Source organism: Dromiciops gliroides, chromosome 2 (assembly GCF_019393635.1).
Source record: "Dromiciops gliroides isolate mDroGli1 chromosome 2, mDroGli1.pri, whole genome shotgun sequence".
Taxonomy (NCBI): domain Eukaryota; kingdom Metazoa; phylum Chordata; class Mammalia; order Microbiotheria; family Microbiotheriidae; genus Dromiciops; species Dromiciops gliroides.
The window spans coordinates 192,431,499-192,450,090 of NC_057862.1; the positions used below are offsets into that span (position 1 = coordinate 192,431,499).

Here is an 18,592-nt window from a genome sequence, read left to right on the forward strand (position 1 = left end):
TACATAGTAGGTCTTTAGGGCCCAGATGAAGCTTTGGCTATTTGGGGGTATATGTTTAGTAGTGGTATTTCTGGATCAAAGGGTATGCACAGTTTAGTGATTTCTAGGGTAGAATTCCAAGTTGCTTTCTAGAACTGAACAATTTACCCTATGAACAGTGCATTCATGTACTTGTCCTCCTATAACCCTTTCTACATTTGCCATTCCTTTTTGTCATCTTTTGTAATATGGATGTGAGGTAGAAATTCTTGAGTGGCTATAATTTGCATTTTTCATTTTTGTCTTCATGATTAAAGTATGTTGTTCCATTTTCTTTTAACTTTTTATAGTTTAAAATTGTTTACCCATTGGTATAATTGGAATTTATTGTAGCATATGACATTGGGTCCTGCTCTGATGCTTCAGCAGTGTATAGAAGTGACCCTAGGAGCTCAAAATATATGTCAGTGAAGTATAAGTTAAAGGTGATGTTTTGAATTTTCTGCCAACACAGTGTGACCTCTTTCTATGGTGTTGGTAGAAAATGTGATGGGGACTACTAAGAATTACACAGTTTTTAGACCATCTGCACACATGAGTTTATCTGTTGTTACTCTTAAATATGAGAGCCTTATCCAGTGACAAATGAATAGGCACTACTGGAGTAACTGAATCATATAAATCATGACATTCTCACTATAAACAAAACTAGAAGACAAAAGACAGTTGCAGCTAAATAAAAATATGGATTATAAATTTCTCTTGGTGAAAGAAATAAAGCTGTACTTGGTTTTATTGTATGTCCAGAGGCAACAAGAAATATAATTTCATGTGATAATTGTTCATCTCATTGCAATATTCATGATAAATATTTGCAAAAAGACTATCATGAAAATATCTGCACCAACCTCTGTTGAAGAAGATGAAAAGGTAGAGAAATTCTTTGAAGAACTAGATAAGACCCTCTAAATAAAATCAGTTTATACTTTGATACTTCAGTGCAGAAGTGTGAATAGATTGACATGGCAAGAAATATATTGGAAAACATGAATCAGGAAAAAGGAAGAAGGGAGTCAACAATTGATAAACTACAAAGAAACCTTATGCCTATAGCCACAGGTGTACCGAAAGCAGTTTAACCCAATTCTTGAGACATGAATTGGTTGTTAAGATTGCTGAATTTTCAGTGTGAGCATTTACACCTCTGAAATCAGGGAAGGCTTGATTTGTTCACATCTTGGGCATGGGGTGGGATGGTAGGACTGGGAGATTGGAGGCCTGGGAAAGGCCTCCTGCAGAAGGTGGCTTTTGAGTTTCAGGCTTCAAATCTTTTCACTTTCAATTGGCCCTCCGGGACTTTGTTTGAGACTCAGTGGGAAATAAACCATTACTTTCTCTAAGAAAAAAATCTGTCCCTTAAAATGTAGCTTTTTAATTACCATTGTCTAGAGTGGCATTTTAGTAAATGAAATATTGCTGAAGCCTATGATTTAAGATTCCAAACTTTGGATGATTTTGCATAGGTCAGAGGTAAATCAGACTTTTTTTTTGGTTACCTGCTATTTTAAATTTGTTTCCAAAAGAGTCTCAACAAAATTATGAGGTCGTAGGAGGCTTTGACAGAGTGTTCTGAAATGGTAAATAAGTAGGACTTAGTACAGATCTAGTTCAAATACTTCATTATAACTGACTGTGAAAGCTATAAAATCCATTGTTCACTCTTTGTAGTTGGTTTTATTTTTATTTTTTTATTGTAAGAGTTTTGATAAGATAGACAGTAATTATAAAATAGCTAAATACTATTAGTTCAAATGTGAGTGTGTAGGATTACTGCTGAGAATTCTGTTGTGTGGCTGAATGGTATTTTCTACTCTTATTACTGTTCCTTTTATAACTTGGCATTAATATTATGCTTTATATTTACAAAATACTTGGTAGTGATTGAAAAAATTTTTTCTAATGTACTTTTCAAATCCAGTGATGTCCTTCATAGAAGAAATGAAAAGTATTATGGGAAGAAGTTGGAGAAACAAACTAACATACACAGTGAATATAAAAGAATTCATATGTTAGGGATCAGAGACAGTTATTATGCCAATATTGCATATAAATACAGTGCTATGATATTCAGATGTGCTTGTGATGGTATACCATGTGCGCTCTCGCTCTCTCTCTCTCTCTCTCTCTCTCTATATATATATATAAAAGTATGTATTATATATAAATAAAAGGTAGAATCCCTGTTCTGTCAAGCCTTACGTATTAGAGACTCAAAATTTGTGAACATCAAATAATTTCATATATAACTATTTTTAATTTGCCAAGTAATTTTTATACTTGTAAAATTTTAATTTATTAAGTAAATTTTACCCTTTAGGAAAAAGTAGTAGTGGCTAAGATAAACTTTCATTAACTCTGCTTTTTTGTTCTCTTGGTTTTACTTTTATTTCTTTGACACCTTGTTATGCCAGCACTCTGAGATCTCTGTTCTTTGGGAAAGTTAGCAAACTTCACTTTTATTTAATCAATTACTTTGGTCTGCATTTGTCCCCACTTTACATGCATGTGTCAATTCTTCATGTTTCAATTTCTTCCACAATTAATTTTTGAGATCAGACTTCAGAAATCTCCTTAAGGATCTTGGTTCTTAATTTTGTTTTTTCTGACCCATAAACCCCTGTCTTCATCTCTTTCCTCCTGCTTCAGAACTTCCTTGTATCATTCAGACCCCCAAGGTACAGGAATGGGCTGGGATTTGGGACTTGAAAGAAATGGCAAGTAGAAGGAATAACTTCTTTGAACCTTAAAAATAACTTTCTTGCTTTTTCTCCATATTATCACATCTCAGGAACACTGTGGAATTAACTAGTCAACTGTGTGACCTGAGGAAATTAAAATAAAAATAATTAAAAGTTCAGTAAGCTGGATGAGAGTTATATCAACTTCCTTTTCTCATTTTTGTATAACTAGCATTACATGGTTAAAATTATTCAGAAATTCTGAGTGCGATTCATGTTTTACTATTGATTACTGACATTAACTGAAATTAGATAGTATTTGAAGTCTTGAGAGTTTTGCTATATTTTTAGATTGGTACATTTACTCATTTAGATTGGTCACTCTAAAGTAGTCTCAACTTTCAAAATTGGACAACTTATGAATATAGTACTTACTTCAAGGTTGTAGAGGAAGTCAGAATTGCAGAGTTGTGAGTAGTAGCAGCCACTTGTACCATCTATTGTAAAGGCTATTTAGAAGCTTTTAAAACCAGTCAGTAGGGAAGAAGCTGTGGTATATGATTGTAGTGGAATGGTATTGTGGGGACCAATTTTTAATTGGGGAGTGCTAGCTAAGTGGCTTGCCGCAATATTGGGAAGGGAAAGGAAATGAAATGGGGAAAGGGAAATTATAATACCTGAAAAAATACCACCGCCCAGGAATCAGCTGAAAATACACAGCAGAATGCCTGTCGCTTTCCAGCTTCCACCTTGAATGCCCAATTCTCCTCCCCCAAACCTAGAAAAACCCCACACAGCCTCAGCCAATGGGATGGCTGCTCTGACAGTCACATGACTGCCCTCACTAGGCTTCCAATCATTATAATTTTGCCAGGCCCATGTACACATAGGCAAGTGGTGATGATGTGAGGTGCCAGAGCCCTGGCAACGGCTACAACCAGTGGGTGAAGCACCTTGCGGTTTGTAGAGCCCCAGGCCAGTGCTCGCTGAGGCATAAAAACCTCAAATAACAATTAATTCTTTACATTCCCCCCTTTGTTTCATCAAGAAACATGGGGTGTTTCCTTGATGGAACAATAAACAATAAATAAAATTTTAAAATAACAGAATATCATAACCAATGATAACAAACAATATACTAATAACAATATAGGAAAGGGAAGATACATATTACAGATGATTTATATAGCAACAGAAGGAAAAACAAAAATGTCCATTTAAAGTCCTTAAAATCTTGTCTTCAAAGGAGGGTTGAGATGTCATCAGGGAAACTGGACTCTGGTCTGGATTCTGGCTGTCTCTGGATTCTGGTTGTCTCTGGAACTGCTGGATTTTCATTAATCTTTAGCATGGCATTGTCCAAAAATGTTCAAATTAAACAATGAAAGTTCTTCAAAATATACAAAACAAGTTTAAACTTTATATATATACAGCATATCGGAGTTCCCCCTTTAACTTTAATAGTAACAGGCATAGCAGATTTAAGGAGCCCCACTTCAGTAGAGGATGAGGTCCATAGGGACTCAGGAATGTCAGAGGGGATTTTGGATGTATCCCGTACTGCTTCTTGAGCATCTGCAATCAAAATTGGTAATAAATGAACAGTATCCTCTGGCAACCGCAGAGAGACAGCCCCATCTGGAGCACAAGATATGGTTGCTCTAAGTTTACAAAGGAGATCACGACCTAATAAATTTACAGGGGCATCGGGCATAAGTAAAAATGAATGTGCTACAGTTAAAGGCCCCATAGATACCATGCAAGGGGTTAATTCTACCTGAGACTCCTACCACATTTAAAGATCCAATAACATTGCATCCAGGGTCTGGTTTACACACTAAGACTGATTTAGAGGCTCCTGTATCTAACAGACAATCATAATACATATCCCCAACTTTGAGGGTCACATGGGGTTCATTACTCTGGGGAGGTGAATGGATTGGTATAAGGGGGTTCAAAAATTTAGGATCTGGAAAAGTAAAGCTTTCTGTATTTATTTTCCACTCCTCCCCTGGACACCATCAGTCCTGTGTCTCCCTCTGAGGGATTCTAGAGTTACCCCAATTCTGATTCTGTCCTTCTGTACCTCCCTGATAGGGTCTACGATTATACTGATTCTGGTTATAATAAGGTTTGTAATTATCTTGGTTGTTTCCTTTCTGGTAAAAATTTCCATAATTATTCTGGTTTCTCCTGAAAAAATATTCCAGACCCTCAGTTACTGCCCACCTGAGTTCTGGCTTTCTAATTCTACATTCTCTCAATGAGTGAGTGCCCTTGTTTTTCACAGTACTGACACACCTTATGGGTTTTGTCTTGACCTTTAAATGCCTGACCTGAAAGTGCTGGTGCCAGAATGCTTTGCTTAGCCATATTGTCTTCATTCGCCTCAAAGATATAAGTGGCAATTTCTTTAAGCCTTTCTACAGCCATATCTTTCCAGCCTGGACACTGTATCATAAAAAATTTACGTATTTCTGGCAATGATTGATATACAAATGTATTACGTACAATATAGGAATCTTTTGAGTCTAGTGGGTCCAGTCTTGTAAATTGCCTAGCAGCTTCACAAAGTCCATCACAAAGTCTATTAGGTTGTTCATTAGGCTCCTGAGCAAGTTTTAAAAACTTTTGCCAGTTGTCAGATTTCTTGGAACAGGATTCCATTCCTTTTAGTAGTGTTTCCCTAGCATTTTTTTAATTCTTGGAATTGCTGTGGATCATTATAATCCCAGTTTGGCTCCTGGAGAGGCCACTCTGTTAATGCTTCCCCAGAGGCCACCAAGGAATTTCCTGTTGTGACAATATCTGCAATTTCACTTGGGGATAGTATAATTTCCATAAGACAAGTGACATCGGCCCAAGTGGGTTGATATGTATTAAATATAGACCTTAACTGCAAAATTACTGACTTCGGATTCTGATCAAACCTAGGTATAAGTTTCTTCCATGCACAGAGATCCTTTGGACTGAATGGGCTATATATTTTATGCTGTGTTCCTCTGTGGGCTGTAACATTCTGTAGGGGGAACAGTTTCTGTTGATCTGATTCTAAAGACTGGTCTTAATCTGTTTCTGAACTCAGGTCATCTCCAATAGAGGGACTTGTACGGGTATCCCTCTGAACACGTGGTCTACTATGATCATATCCCTTCCTCTCTTTACAGCTTTTTGGGGAAAAATACCACATTACAATAATGACAATAGTGAGAATAAAATTTATAGCCATTTGAGTTATAATGGTAGTGGTATAGTAAAGTTCTAATTTAGTTGTAATGCTTCCAGTAATATTGTATATGTGCTCAGTGGAAAAGATAAACTTTCCCATACCATTGTTCCAAAGATTTTTTACTGTGTTTGTGAGGAGGAAACCAGCAATGCCATGAATAAGTATTGAGTAGGCCAACAGTTTAAATCGGGACAATATACTATCCCAAAATATGCCAATTAGAATATACAAGGTGGGAGCCAAATTCAATCATGGTGCAGTTCAAAATGAACTGGCTTGGGGCAGCTAGATGGCGTAGTGGTTGAAGCACCGGCCCTGGATTCAGGAGGACCTGAGTTCAAATTCGGCCTCAGACACTTGACACTTACTAGCTGTGTGACCTTGGGCAAATCACTTAACCCCAATTGCCTCACTAAAAAAACAACAACAACAACAAAATGAAGTGCCTTTTCTCTGACCAGCATGATAAACGCTAAGGTTTTTTTAAGAGCAAGGGAGATTGCCTAAGGGGGTAGTGGGGGAGGGGCAAGAAGGTCCTCCAGGTTAGTTGGCTGGTGGCCAAATAAGGGTGGGGGGTGGGTTAAAGAAATTCACTAGGTTAATCAACTCCTGGTTGACTTGCCAAAAACTTTGGGGACCAATTTTTAATTGGGGAGTGCTAGCTAAGCGGCTTGCCACAATATTGGGGCAAGGATGGAGACCGGCAGCCTTCCTCAAAACAGAACAAGATTTATTTTAACAAGAATGAACTTAAAAAAAAAACAACACAAACAGGATCAGTAGGATCAAGTGAAAGGAAATAAAATGGGGAAAGGGAAATTATAATACCTGAAAAAATACCACCACCCAGGAATCAGCTGAAAATACACAGCAGAACGCCTGTCGCTTTCCAGCTTCCACCTCGAATGCCCAATTCTCCTCCCCCAAACCTAGAAACACCCCACACAGCCTCAGCCAATGGAATGGCCACTCTGACAGTCATATGACTGCCCTCACTAGGCTTCCAATCATTATAATTTTGCCAGGCCCATGTAGGCATAGGTGAGTGGTGATGATGTGAGGTGCCAGAGCCCTGGCAATGGCTACAACCAGTGGGCGGAACACCCAGGCCAGTGCGCTCCGAGGCATAAAAACCTCAAATAACAATTAATTCTTTACAGTATTGTGCTATAGGAAATGACAAACAGGATGATCCCAGAAAAACCTGGAAAGACTCATGAACTGAAGTATAGTGAAGTGAGCAGAACTGGGAGGACATTGTGCATAGTGACAGCAATGTTGTTCAGTGAGCAGTTGTGAATAACTTAACTACTCTCAGCAATACAATGATCTAGGACAATCCCAAGGGACTAATGATGGAGCATACTATCCACCCCCATAGAAAGAACTGATAAAAAGAGCACTTGTGGATTGTATATATATATATAATCTGGTTGCTGTCTTGTGGAGGGGGGAGGAAAGGGAGGGCGGGAGGGAGAAAAATTTGGAACTCTAAATCTTATCAAAATGAATGTTGAAAACTACCCTTATATGTAACTAGAAAAAATAAAATAAATGTTTCTTTGAAAACAAAACAAAACAACCAGTCAGTAGTCTCTCATAAGTGTCAAGTTCATTCCTCTTTGGGAATAAGTGGGTAAGGGATACTGATGAAGAGTCCTTCTTTAAAAATATTTTCCCTACTAATTCTATCAATTAGAGATTTATTTGTATTCGTAAACTTCTCATTTAAAGTTCACATAAATCTGAGGGTTAAAGCCTTATTATATTATTATGTATATCAGATATATATTATTATATATATCAGATTATATAATCACAGATTGCATAGGGCAGCTAGATGATATAGTGGATAGAATGCCTGACTTGGAGTCAGGAAGACTAATCTTCCTGAGTTCCAATCTCGTCTCAGACATTTAGTATCTGTGTGACCCTGGGCAAGTCACTGGACCCTGTTTGCCTCACTTCCTCATTGTAAAATGGGCTGGAGAAGGAAATGGTAAACTACTTCCATATCTTTAGCACGAAAACACCAATTAGGTTCATGTAGAGTTGGATACAACTGAAACAAATGAACAGCAACAATAACAATCACAGAATGTAAGAGTTAGAAGGGATGGCAGAAGGCATCTATTTCAGTCTGTCATTGAACAGAAATCACTTCTGTAATATAACAAACAGGTTATATTCAGCCTTTGCTGGAAGGCCTTTAGTGAAGAGTAACTCATTATTTCTCAAGTCAATTTATTTTATTTTGGGTAGCTGTGATTGTTAGTATTTCCTTATATTATGCCAGATTTTGCCTTTCTAACTTCCCCTCATTGCTCCTAGTTCTACCTTCTGGGGCCAAGCAAAATAAATTTTAGCCCTCTTCTTCATGATAGGCCTTCAGATAATTGAAGACAACTCTCACATACCATGCCTTCTCCAGGCTAAACTATTTCTAATTCCAGCTGTGGCACAGTTTTGTTTTTTTTGTGTGTGTGTGAGGCAGTTGGGGTTAAGTGACTTGCCCAGGGTCACACAGCTAGTAAGTGTTAAGTGTCTAAGGCCGGATTTGAACTCAGGTACTCCTGACTCCAGGGCCGGTGCTCTATCCACTGCGCCATCTAGCTGCCCCTGTGGCACATTCTTGATCATTTTTTGGATGCTCTCCAGCTTGTCAGTATTGTTCTTAAAATTCAGTGCTCAAAACTAAACACAATACTCTAAATACAGTCTGACCACTGTAGAATATAGTAGGACTATTCTGTTTCTTGTTTTGGACATTACACCTCTTTTAATGCAGCCTAAGATCACATTCACTTTTTTGGTCGTCATGTTGCACAATTGACTCATTTTGAACTTCAGTTCATTAAAATTTACATATCTTGTTCAAATGACTATTCACTCCTCTCCCATCTTGTACTGGAAGCTAATTTTTTAGCCTAAGAACAGGATTTCACATTTAACTCTATTAAAGCTCATCTTATTAGATTCCACTCAATATTTTGGCAGCCAGAATCTAGCCAGCAGAAATATTTTTACATCCTTATTTGGTCATCCAGAGTGTAAAACCATTCCTCTTAGCTGCATGTTAGTTGCAAATCTGATAAAAAGTCCATCTCTGCTTATTCAAATCATTGATAAAAATGTTAACTATCACTGATATCTGGGTTATTCTGCTAAATTACTACTCTACTGATCTCTGCTGAGTCATAGGCAAAGGTCTTATTTAGCAGGAGTTTAAGTTGTCAAGAATAAGGCCTTCATGAAGTATCAAGTGATATTCTGGAGGATAGAGGAGAAAAACAGATTATTATGAATGGAAATGCCTAGTAATCCAGGATAAAAATAAGTATGACACACTGAAATATAGGATGTTAGTCCAAATTGCTAAGAGACATCATCACCAGATTGCTTATGCCTATATAGAAGAGAACATGATTGTGTAGCTTATATTCACGAATTGCCAAATTATGGTATAAAGATTGGCCTGACAAATTATGCTGTACCTTATTGTGCTGGCCTGTGACTAGCCCGTGGCCTTTTTAGCATATTTGACCTTGACAAGATTTATGAAGAACAGGTAGAAATGACTGGGCATGAGGACAGTATAGAAAGCATTGATGGTCAGCCTTGGTGCTCTTATATGCTGTCTGGATATAGAACTTGCTAGAAATGGCAGCACATTTCACTTTTGGCTATCCCTGGAAACAAAGTCTTTGGAGCCCCTAGGGAAGCTGTGGGTGGTGATTTATCTATTCACAGTACCAAATGCTTCCCTGATTATGATTCAGAAAGCAAAAAATTCAGTGTATGTCATAAGCACATCATGAACCAAAATGTTGTAGATTATATGTTTTATTTAATGGAGGAAGATGAGGCAGTTTGTAAAAAACAATTCTCACAGAACAGCATCAATCCTGATGTGGGGCAGATGTACAAAAAAAATCTCATGCTCCTACACACTGAGAATCCAGTCTATGAAGAAGGACAAGAGGGAAGTTAAAAAATGAAGGTGGTTAGCTATGTGACCCTGGGCAAGTCACTTAACCCTCATTGCCCCACCAAAAAAAAAAAAGGGTGGAGCTTTCCTAAAACATCTCTTGTCCAGAAGAAAGGCCAAGTTGCACTGAAAAGGTAAATTTCCTCAGAGTCCAAGACCATGCTACTGATAGCTAAACCATCACAATCTGTAATTTTCTATGAATAGTTTCAGAATAAGATAATAAAATTATTGAACCAGCAACAACCGAAGAAACAAAAGACTGCCCTCTTAAGTTTGCATTGACTCATTTGTGATTACTTTTTTCCTGTTTGCCTTTTTATTTTTTATTTTTATTTTTAGTTTGTTTGCTTTTTTGTTTTTGTTTTTGTGTTTGTTTTTTTTGCGGGGCAATGAGGGTTAACTGACTTGCCCAGGGTCACACAGCTAGTAAGTGTCAAGTGTCTGAGGCTAGATTTGAACTCAAGTCCTCCTGAATCCAGGGCCAGTGCTTTATCCACTGTGCCACCTAGGTGCCCCTGTAATTACTTTTTGGGTGCAGTCATTTAATGTGTTCTGAATTCATTTAATACTACTGCCTTCATTCACCACAAGATACTTTGTCAAAATTTTTCTTAGAACTTATGCAAACTATGTCTGTAGCATTGCCCTGAACCAGTAAAGTTTTGAAAAGAGGAAATGAGGTTGGTGTGGCATGCTCTGTTCTTGATGAAGCCATTCTAGCTGTTAATGATAGCTGCTTCCCTTTTGAAATGTTCTTATAACATCTTGTTAATAAAACATTCTGGAATTTTTGTTAGGAATCAAAATCAAGCTTCCTTATAATTTGAAGTCTCATTCTACTCCCTTTTTTTGAAAACTGTTATATTTGCCCCTATCTAGTCCTATGGTACCACTTCTATTTGTCATGATTCTTCAATGATAGTGCCTCAGCAATCATAACATCTGGTTCTTTCAGTGCTCTTGGATTTAATATATTTTGGTTTAGTAATTGGAGTTCACTGAGCGCAGCTAGATGCCATCTTACTATCTCCTCACAAATCATAAGATTTTTTAAATTGAAGGGAACTGGGGGAGAAGGGGGGCAGCTAGGTGACATAGTAGATAAAGCAGCAGCCCTGGATTCAGGAGTACCTGAGTTCAAATTCGGCCTCAGACACTTGACACTTACTAGCTGTGTTACCCTGGGCAAGTCACTTAATTCGCATTGTGCCCCGCCCCGCCCCCCCCCCAAATTTTTTTGAAGGGGACCTTACTAGCTCTCTTGTCCAATCCATACCTGAAAGGAATAAGCAACATAACATAGTTGACAAATAGTTACCCAGCGTTTGTTTGAAAAGCTCCAGTGAAGGAAATACTTTACCTACAGAGACAGTCCATTTCACTTTTTGATATCTCTAATTGTAAGGAAAGTTTTCATGGCATTAAGTTTAGATTTACTTCTTTAAAATTTTCACGCACAAAAAACCCCACCAAAAAAAAAAATAAAATTTTCAACTATTTTTTTCTTCTTTCTCCATTTGGTGCCAAACAGAACGAATTAAATTCATCTTTCATATGACAGTCTTCAGATATATCACTGGGGCTATCATGTCTCTCCTCAGTCTTCTCTACATTAAATCTCTCTAGCTAATCCTCATATGATATAGACTCAAGGCTTTTCACTATCCTAGTTACTTTCCCCTGCCTTTCCAGTGTGCTGTTGTCCTTAAACTGTAGTGCCCAGAAATGAATACAGTACTTAAGCTGTGATCTGACCAGGGCAGAGTTTAGAGGCACTATAATCTCTTTATTTCTGGAAGTAATACATGACTTAATATAGTCTGAGATGACATTAGTTTTTTGTGTGTTTTGTTTTGTTTTTTGTCTGCCACATCACAAACTCATGTTGAGCGTGCAGTACACTAAAACCCCCAGATCTTTTTCAAGGTGTTGTCTAAGTATTCCCTCCCATCTTACACCTGTCAAGTCTATTTTTTTTAAACTGAAGTATAAATAAGACTTTAAATTTATAGGTTATTGAATTTCATTTTGTTAGAGAAGCATGGAACAATCTATATGGATGCAGAGGTAAGTGAGCAGAGCAAAGAAAATAATATACATGACTACAACAATGTAAATGGAAAAAACCAAACTACAATCCAAAAAATCTGAAGTGATTGTAACAAAATTATAAAGATCAAGTAGGAGTGAGATGAAGAGATGCAAGAAGATACACCCAACCCAACTCTTTGTGGATATGGTGTGAGGTCCACAGATGTTACACACTACACATATTTTTTTTTTTACTTTTTCATTGTACTGCAAAGTTGTGCTGATTTTTCCCCCTTTAAAAATACTCTTATGTTATATGGGATGGATTTCTGGGAGAGGAAGTGAGAGAGATAACCATGAAGAAACAGAAGGCATGAATAAAAAATCCTTTTAAAAAAGCATTGTCCACCCCAAGCAGTTGTCCTGTCCTTTATTTGCTTCTCCTCTTGCTCACAAAATAACTTTTTTGTTTGTTTGTTTGTTTGTTTGTTTTTAGTGAGGCAATTGGGGTTAAGTGACTTGCCCAGGGTCACACAGCTAGTAAGTGTTAAGTGTCTGAGGTCAAATTTGAACTCAGGTACTCCTGACTCCAGGGCCGGTGCTCTAGCCACTGCGCCATCTAGCTGCCCCCACCATCTAGCTGCCCCACAAAATAACTTTTAAAAAAAATAGCCCTATTGTGTTGTCTTTAGCCTTCATAGCTAGCCTTAGTTCATTCAGAGCTTTATTATGCCCTTAATAGAAATAGATCATGCTTTTGCATCTGATGCAGTGGAAAGGGCACTAAACTCTGTAGTTGGAAGACCTGGGGTCACATCTTGTCTCTATTTCTTTTTTTTTTTTTTTTTTTTTTTAGTGAGGCAATTGGGGTTAAGTGACTTGCCCAGGGTCACACAGCTAGTAAGTGTTAAGTGTCTGAGGCCAGATTTGAACTCAGGTCCTCCTGACTCCAGGGCCGGTGCTCTATCCACTGCACCACCTAGCTGCCCCTCTCTATTTCTGATATGACCTGTACAAACAAAGCTAAGTCACTTAACCTCTCAGGGCCTTAGTTTTCTCATTTATAAAATGAGGGACTTATACTAGGTCATTGCTGAGATCTCTTCCATCTTTAAGTGTAGAACGCTATGCTCCGCAGTTACTTGCCTTTGCTTGCATTTACTATATTTGTTGCTGATGGTGTTTTTTTAGAAAAATTTAAGTCTGTTAATATTTTCTGCATACTATATCTCTTTAGATAATAGATTCTTAAACTGGAACTCATGAATTAAAAAAAATCATTTTTGATAAATATTTAAAGTATTTCAAAGAATTGGTCTTTGTTGTAATCCTATGTAATTTATTTTATATATTCCAAAACATTCTTTTTTTTTTCTTTTCTTTTTTTGCGGGGCAATGGAGGTTAAGTGACTTGCCCAGGGTCACACAGCTAGTAAGTGTCTGAGGCCGGATTTGAACTCAGGTACTCCTGAATCCAGGGCCGGTGCTTTATCCACTGCGCCACCTAGCCCCCCCCCAAAACATTATTTTGAGAAGGGGTTCATAGGTTTCACCAGATTGCCAAAGGTCTCCGTGACATAAAAAAAATTAAGAAATCCTTGCTTTAGACAGTTCCTTATTTTTTCCCTTATTGACATTATATCTTTTTGCAGCATTTCATTCTTGATAGATTTCTATCTTTCCCTTTCCTGGATTGGCTCTCCCTATAGAATCTTGAGCCATCAGATCCTGCTTATCCTCTGAAATCTCTCCCCATATCTAAAGTACATATTAGAATTTTCTTCTCCTTTATTATAAAATCTAAGAATGCTTACTTTCCTCAAAGTTCCTATTATTTCTATTTCCTTAGAGGTCAGAATCATGGACGAGAAAACAGTTCTACCTGCTTATTCCTTTACCTTTTCAAAAGAGACATTATTGTTAAGGAGCTAATAGGAAAATTATGGATGAGATGACAATACAATCAGAAGGATTTACAATTTATTGCTGGCTGGACTCAAAAAGTAGTTTCTAATGCTTCTGTATCAACAGTCCAAGAGATATACATTAGAGTACTGTAGGGAATCTGTGCTTAGCCTTATGCTTTTTAGTATTTTTTATCAGTGACCTAGAAAAAGTTATAGGTGATATGCTCATCAGATTTGCACATTACATAAAATTGAGAGAGATAGTTAACACACTTTATGACAGTCAGTATCCAAAAGGATTTTGATAGGATAAATCATTGGACTGAATCTAATAAGATAAAATTTGATAGAGATAAATATAAAAGTCTTGCACTTGGGCACAAAAATCAACTTCACAGGTATAAGATGGGGAGGGATGGATAGATTGCAGTTGTTCTGAAAAAAGATTTTGGGGTTTTAATGTATTGCAAGCTCAATATCAGTAAGTAGTGTGATGTGGAGGTCAAAAAAGCTGATGCAGTATTGGGCTGTATTGGGGGCAGCTAGGTGGCACAGTGGATAAAGCAATGGCCCTGGATTCAGAGGGACCTGAGTTCAAATTTGGCCTCAGACACTTGACACTAGCTGTGTGACCCTGGGCAAGTCACTTAACCCTCATTGGCCCGCCCCCCAAATATATTGGGCTGCATTAAGAAGGTCATAACTTATGGGAATAGAGAGGTGATAGTCCTATGTCATCTGTAGTATTGTGTTCAATTCTGGGCACTATGGGTTAAGAAGAACATTGAAAAGCTGGATTGTGTCAGTAGGAGGGCAAAGGACCTTGAGTCCATGACATGAACATTGGTCAAAGGAAATGGGCAATTTTAGCCTGGAGAAAAGACTCAGCAGGGACATGATAGCTATGTTCAAGTGTTTGAAGGATTGTCATATGGACTTACTTGTTCCAGTGGGCAAATCCAGGAGCAATGGTTTGAAATGACAGAGAGGCTCCTTTATATTTGATGTCAGGAAAAACAGAACTTTCCAAAAGTAAAATGGATTTCCTCAAGTGTGTGTGTGTGTGTGTGTATAGGGTTCTTCCTCCTTGGGTAATTTTAAGCAGAGGCCACATGTCCATTTACTAGGTATGCTGTAGTGGAAATTTCTATGGTATACAGGTTGGACTAGATGGTTAGTTACCTCCCTTTTAAATAAAATTTTGTGATTCTAAGATTTAGAAGTTGCCTTTTTGAGCCCCTTAGCTGCCACTGTGCAGTCCCCTCTGAGGTTACTTTCTATCTGCTTTGTATGTATCTTGTATATACATATATTCATACGTGTCTGTCTATCTATCTGTTTGTCTACCTACAGGTAGAAGAGGCTAGATTTGAACTCAGGTCTTCCTGACTCCAGGTCTAGCACTCTATCCACTGTGCCAACTAGCTGCCTGTGATAACTGAAGGCCCCTCCCTCCATTACTACTACATTATGCTTTTTATTTCAAGCTTCTGATTTGTTTCCTGAGTTTCTCTTCTATTTCCTCTTTCTGCCTAAGTAATCTGGTTTTTTGTTTTTTTTTTTTTTGTTTGTTTGTTTTTTTTGCAGGCAATGGGGGTTAAGTGACTTGCCCAGGGTCACACAGCTAGTAAGTGTCAAGTGTCTGAGGCTGGATTTGAACTCAGGTACTCCTGAATTCAGGGCCGGTGCTTTAACCACTGCGCCATCTAGCTGCCCCGCTCTGCCTAAGTAATCTGAATATGTTGCCATCAAAACATCACTTCTGTTTCTTCTCCATTGATCTTTATCCAAATGTTCTCCAGCACAATTCCCTCTTTCAGTTGCTAGATTTCCTCAAATGAGATAAAAATAATCAAATCAAGAGTGAGTGATGGGTGGGTAGAAAACAATGATCTTTCCTCCTTCACTGGCTTTTTGTTCTCATTCATTCATTTCTTTCTTTTTTCTTTCTTTCTTTCTTTTTTTTTTTTGGCGGGACAGTGAGGGTTAAGTGACTTGCCCAAGGTCACACAGCTAATGCGTGTCAAGTGTCTGAGACTGGATTTGAAATCAGGTCCTCCTGAATCCAGGTCTGGTGCTTTATCCACTGCCACCTAGCTGCCCCCCTCAGTCAAATTCATTTGCATGCTAAGCCACAAATTATGTTGTGAATTTCTAACCTTAAGTAATCACATTATTATCTGGCCTAGAGGATTATCTCAGCCTCAGACATAGGAGTTAAATGATTTAATCTTTGCTTATTAACAGTATGGACTTTATTAGTTGGTTGTGATGGCTCATTTTCTCAGGCTATGAATAAAAAGCTTTTAGTGTACCCTTATGAGGAAAGGCTTTTTATCCATAGTATATTGGAGCCAGTGTAGGTAGGTAGGTAGCCCTGAAGAGATGGAGCCTTGAAGTTGGTAGCCTGGAATATTGTGCAACAGGGACCACAAGACCCACAGAGATTGAAGTCCTTTGTCCCAGGCAACTATCTGATTTAGAATTGGAAATTTACAAATCCTGTCTGGCTTGCTATGCAAATGGATTTTAATCAGAATAAAATGTAAGGTATGTTTTGACCAGTAAAAATTTCATTTTCTCCTTACATTTGTTCATAAAACAATATTCCCACTGCTGTGTTATGGCTTGCATATTTATAGGGTTGAGCTCTTTAGGGCAGCAATTTTCCTCAGGACTATTGGTGGATACTTTGAACTATTAAGTAGAGAAGTACCATAATATGAAATAAGTACTAGTATTAGTCAGAAAACCTTAGCTTGACTCCTGGTTTCAGAACTTTTTAGTTGATGATTTGGGGTAATTTGCATAACCTCTCTGAACCTCAGGTTCCTCATTTGCAAAATACAAATAAGAATAATATTTATACTCTCTAACTTACAGAATTTATGTGAGAAAAATGTTTTTTCAAACTTTCAAGTACTATATTAATGTGAGCTATAATAATTAGTAAACACAGAAATATCTTCAAAATATATAGATTATTCATACAACAGGGGAACTTGTGAAGGTTAAAACTACATCATTTGGTTTGACTCACTTGAGTCATATGTCAGCCATATACAAGTATTATCCCCATTTTACAGATGAGGAAAGTGAGGTCCCAGAGAGAAAAAATAATTTGCCTAAGGTCATAAACCCACTGGGATTTGATCCCAAGTCTCCTGATTGTAATTTCAGTGCCACACAGTGCTAGACTACCTAGGTCTGCATATGGTGGGGAGAAATAATAAGTGAAACGTGAGCCATTCCTCAGTAGACTGGTCAAATCATGTTAAAAGGCATTTTAAAAAATGTAAATAATCAACAATCATATGAAAGAATACTCCAAAGCACTAATAAGAGAAATGCAATTTGAAACAACTCCTGAGGTGTCACCTCACACTTATTAGCTGGGTAGTTTTGGCAAAAGGGCAGCTAGATGATGCAGTGGATAGAATACTGGACCTGGCCACAAACACTTACTAGTTGTGTGACCTAGGGCAAGTCATTTAAGTCTATTTGCCTCTCTTACCTTAACTGTAAAATGAATTGGAGAAGGAAGTGGCAAATTAGTCCAGTATCTTTGTGGGAAAAAAAACCCAAAACAGAGTCATGAAGAGTCAGACACGACTGAAATGCCGAACAACAGTATCTGCAAAATCAAAAATGGTCAATGCTGGAGGGATTTTGGGGAAGAGGACATACTAGTGAACTATGTGGGAAGTTGTGAATAGCTTCAAATGTCCTAGAAAACAATTTGGAATTATACTAGAAAAAGCACTAAAACCTAACCCTACATGTCATTCAACCCAGTTGCTACCACTTCTGGGCGATCCCCAGGAGGTCAGAGACAGAGGGAAAAGCTCTGTGTGTGTGTGTGTACACACACCTTTTTTTGGTAGTAAAAAATATTGAACTAAAGCAGATGTCTATCAGTTGGGAAATGGGTGAACAAATTGGTATGTAAATGTAATGGAATATTATGGTGTGATAAAAATGATGACTATGAAGATTTCATAGAAATTTGTGAAGGCTTACATGAACTGATTCAAATTAGGCAGAACCAAGAGAACAGTTTACAGTGATTATAGTAATGTAAAGGAAAACAGCGCTGAAAGATACAAGAAATGTGATCATTGTAATAGCCAATCTTGACTCTAGTGCAAGTCTTCAAAGTGGGGGCTATGGCATGACTCCAAAGACTGTGACCAAACACAGTCATAGTTGCAAATTATAGATGTGGAATCAGGCATGTGTTGTCAGCTATGATCATATTAATTTTTTTACTCAACTCTTTTTCTTTGCATATAGAGAGGGGGAAGAGGTGGTATTGGGAAGTGGTAGAAATGTTAAAAAGCCAGCCACACATGTGTGTGACTTAAAAACAAGAATAAGTAAAACAGTATTTTTGTAGTTAAAGCATTTATTAAACATTTATTATATGCCAGGCACTGTGTTAATTCTTCTATGAATAGTAGGATTCTGTAAATAAAATTCTGTAAAAGAATGAGGAATAAGATAGATACCCACCTGCAGGTGTACATACTCCTGTACAAGCATGAAAGGCAACAGCAGATTTCAAGCTCTAAGTGGGGGTAAAAGGAATGGAACTAGTTCTCCCCTTTCCCACCTCCTGCCAGGCCTGACTACTTTGTTGTCATTGTGCCAACTAAGACAGGAGAAAGGAAGGGAAGAATTTTTAAAAAAACAAAAAGAATAGAAGGGAAGAGGTAGG

At 37.7% G+C, this 18,592-nt stretch overlaps 1 protein-coding gene and 1 pseudogene across 1 annotated transcript in view; both read left to right on the plus strand.

Moving 5' to 3' along the window:
- LOC122738554 overlaps positions 1 to 10,110 on the plus strand; it is a 94,268-nt pseudogene extending 84,158 nt beyond the window's left edge.
- MGA (MAX dimerization protein MGA) overlaps positions 1 to 18,592 on the plus strand; it is a 232,147-nt gene that overhangs the window by 103,471 nt on the left and 110,084 nt on the right. The gene's annotated exons all lie outside the window — the stretch shown is intronic.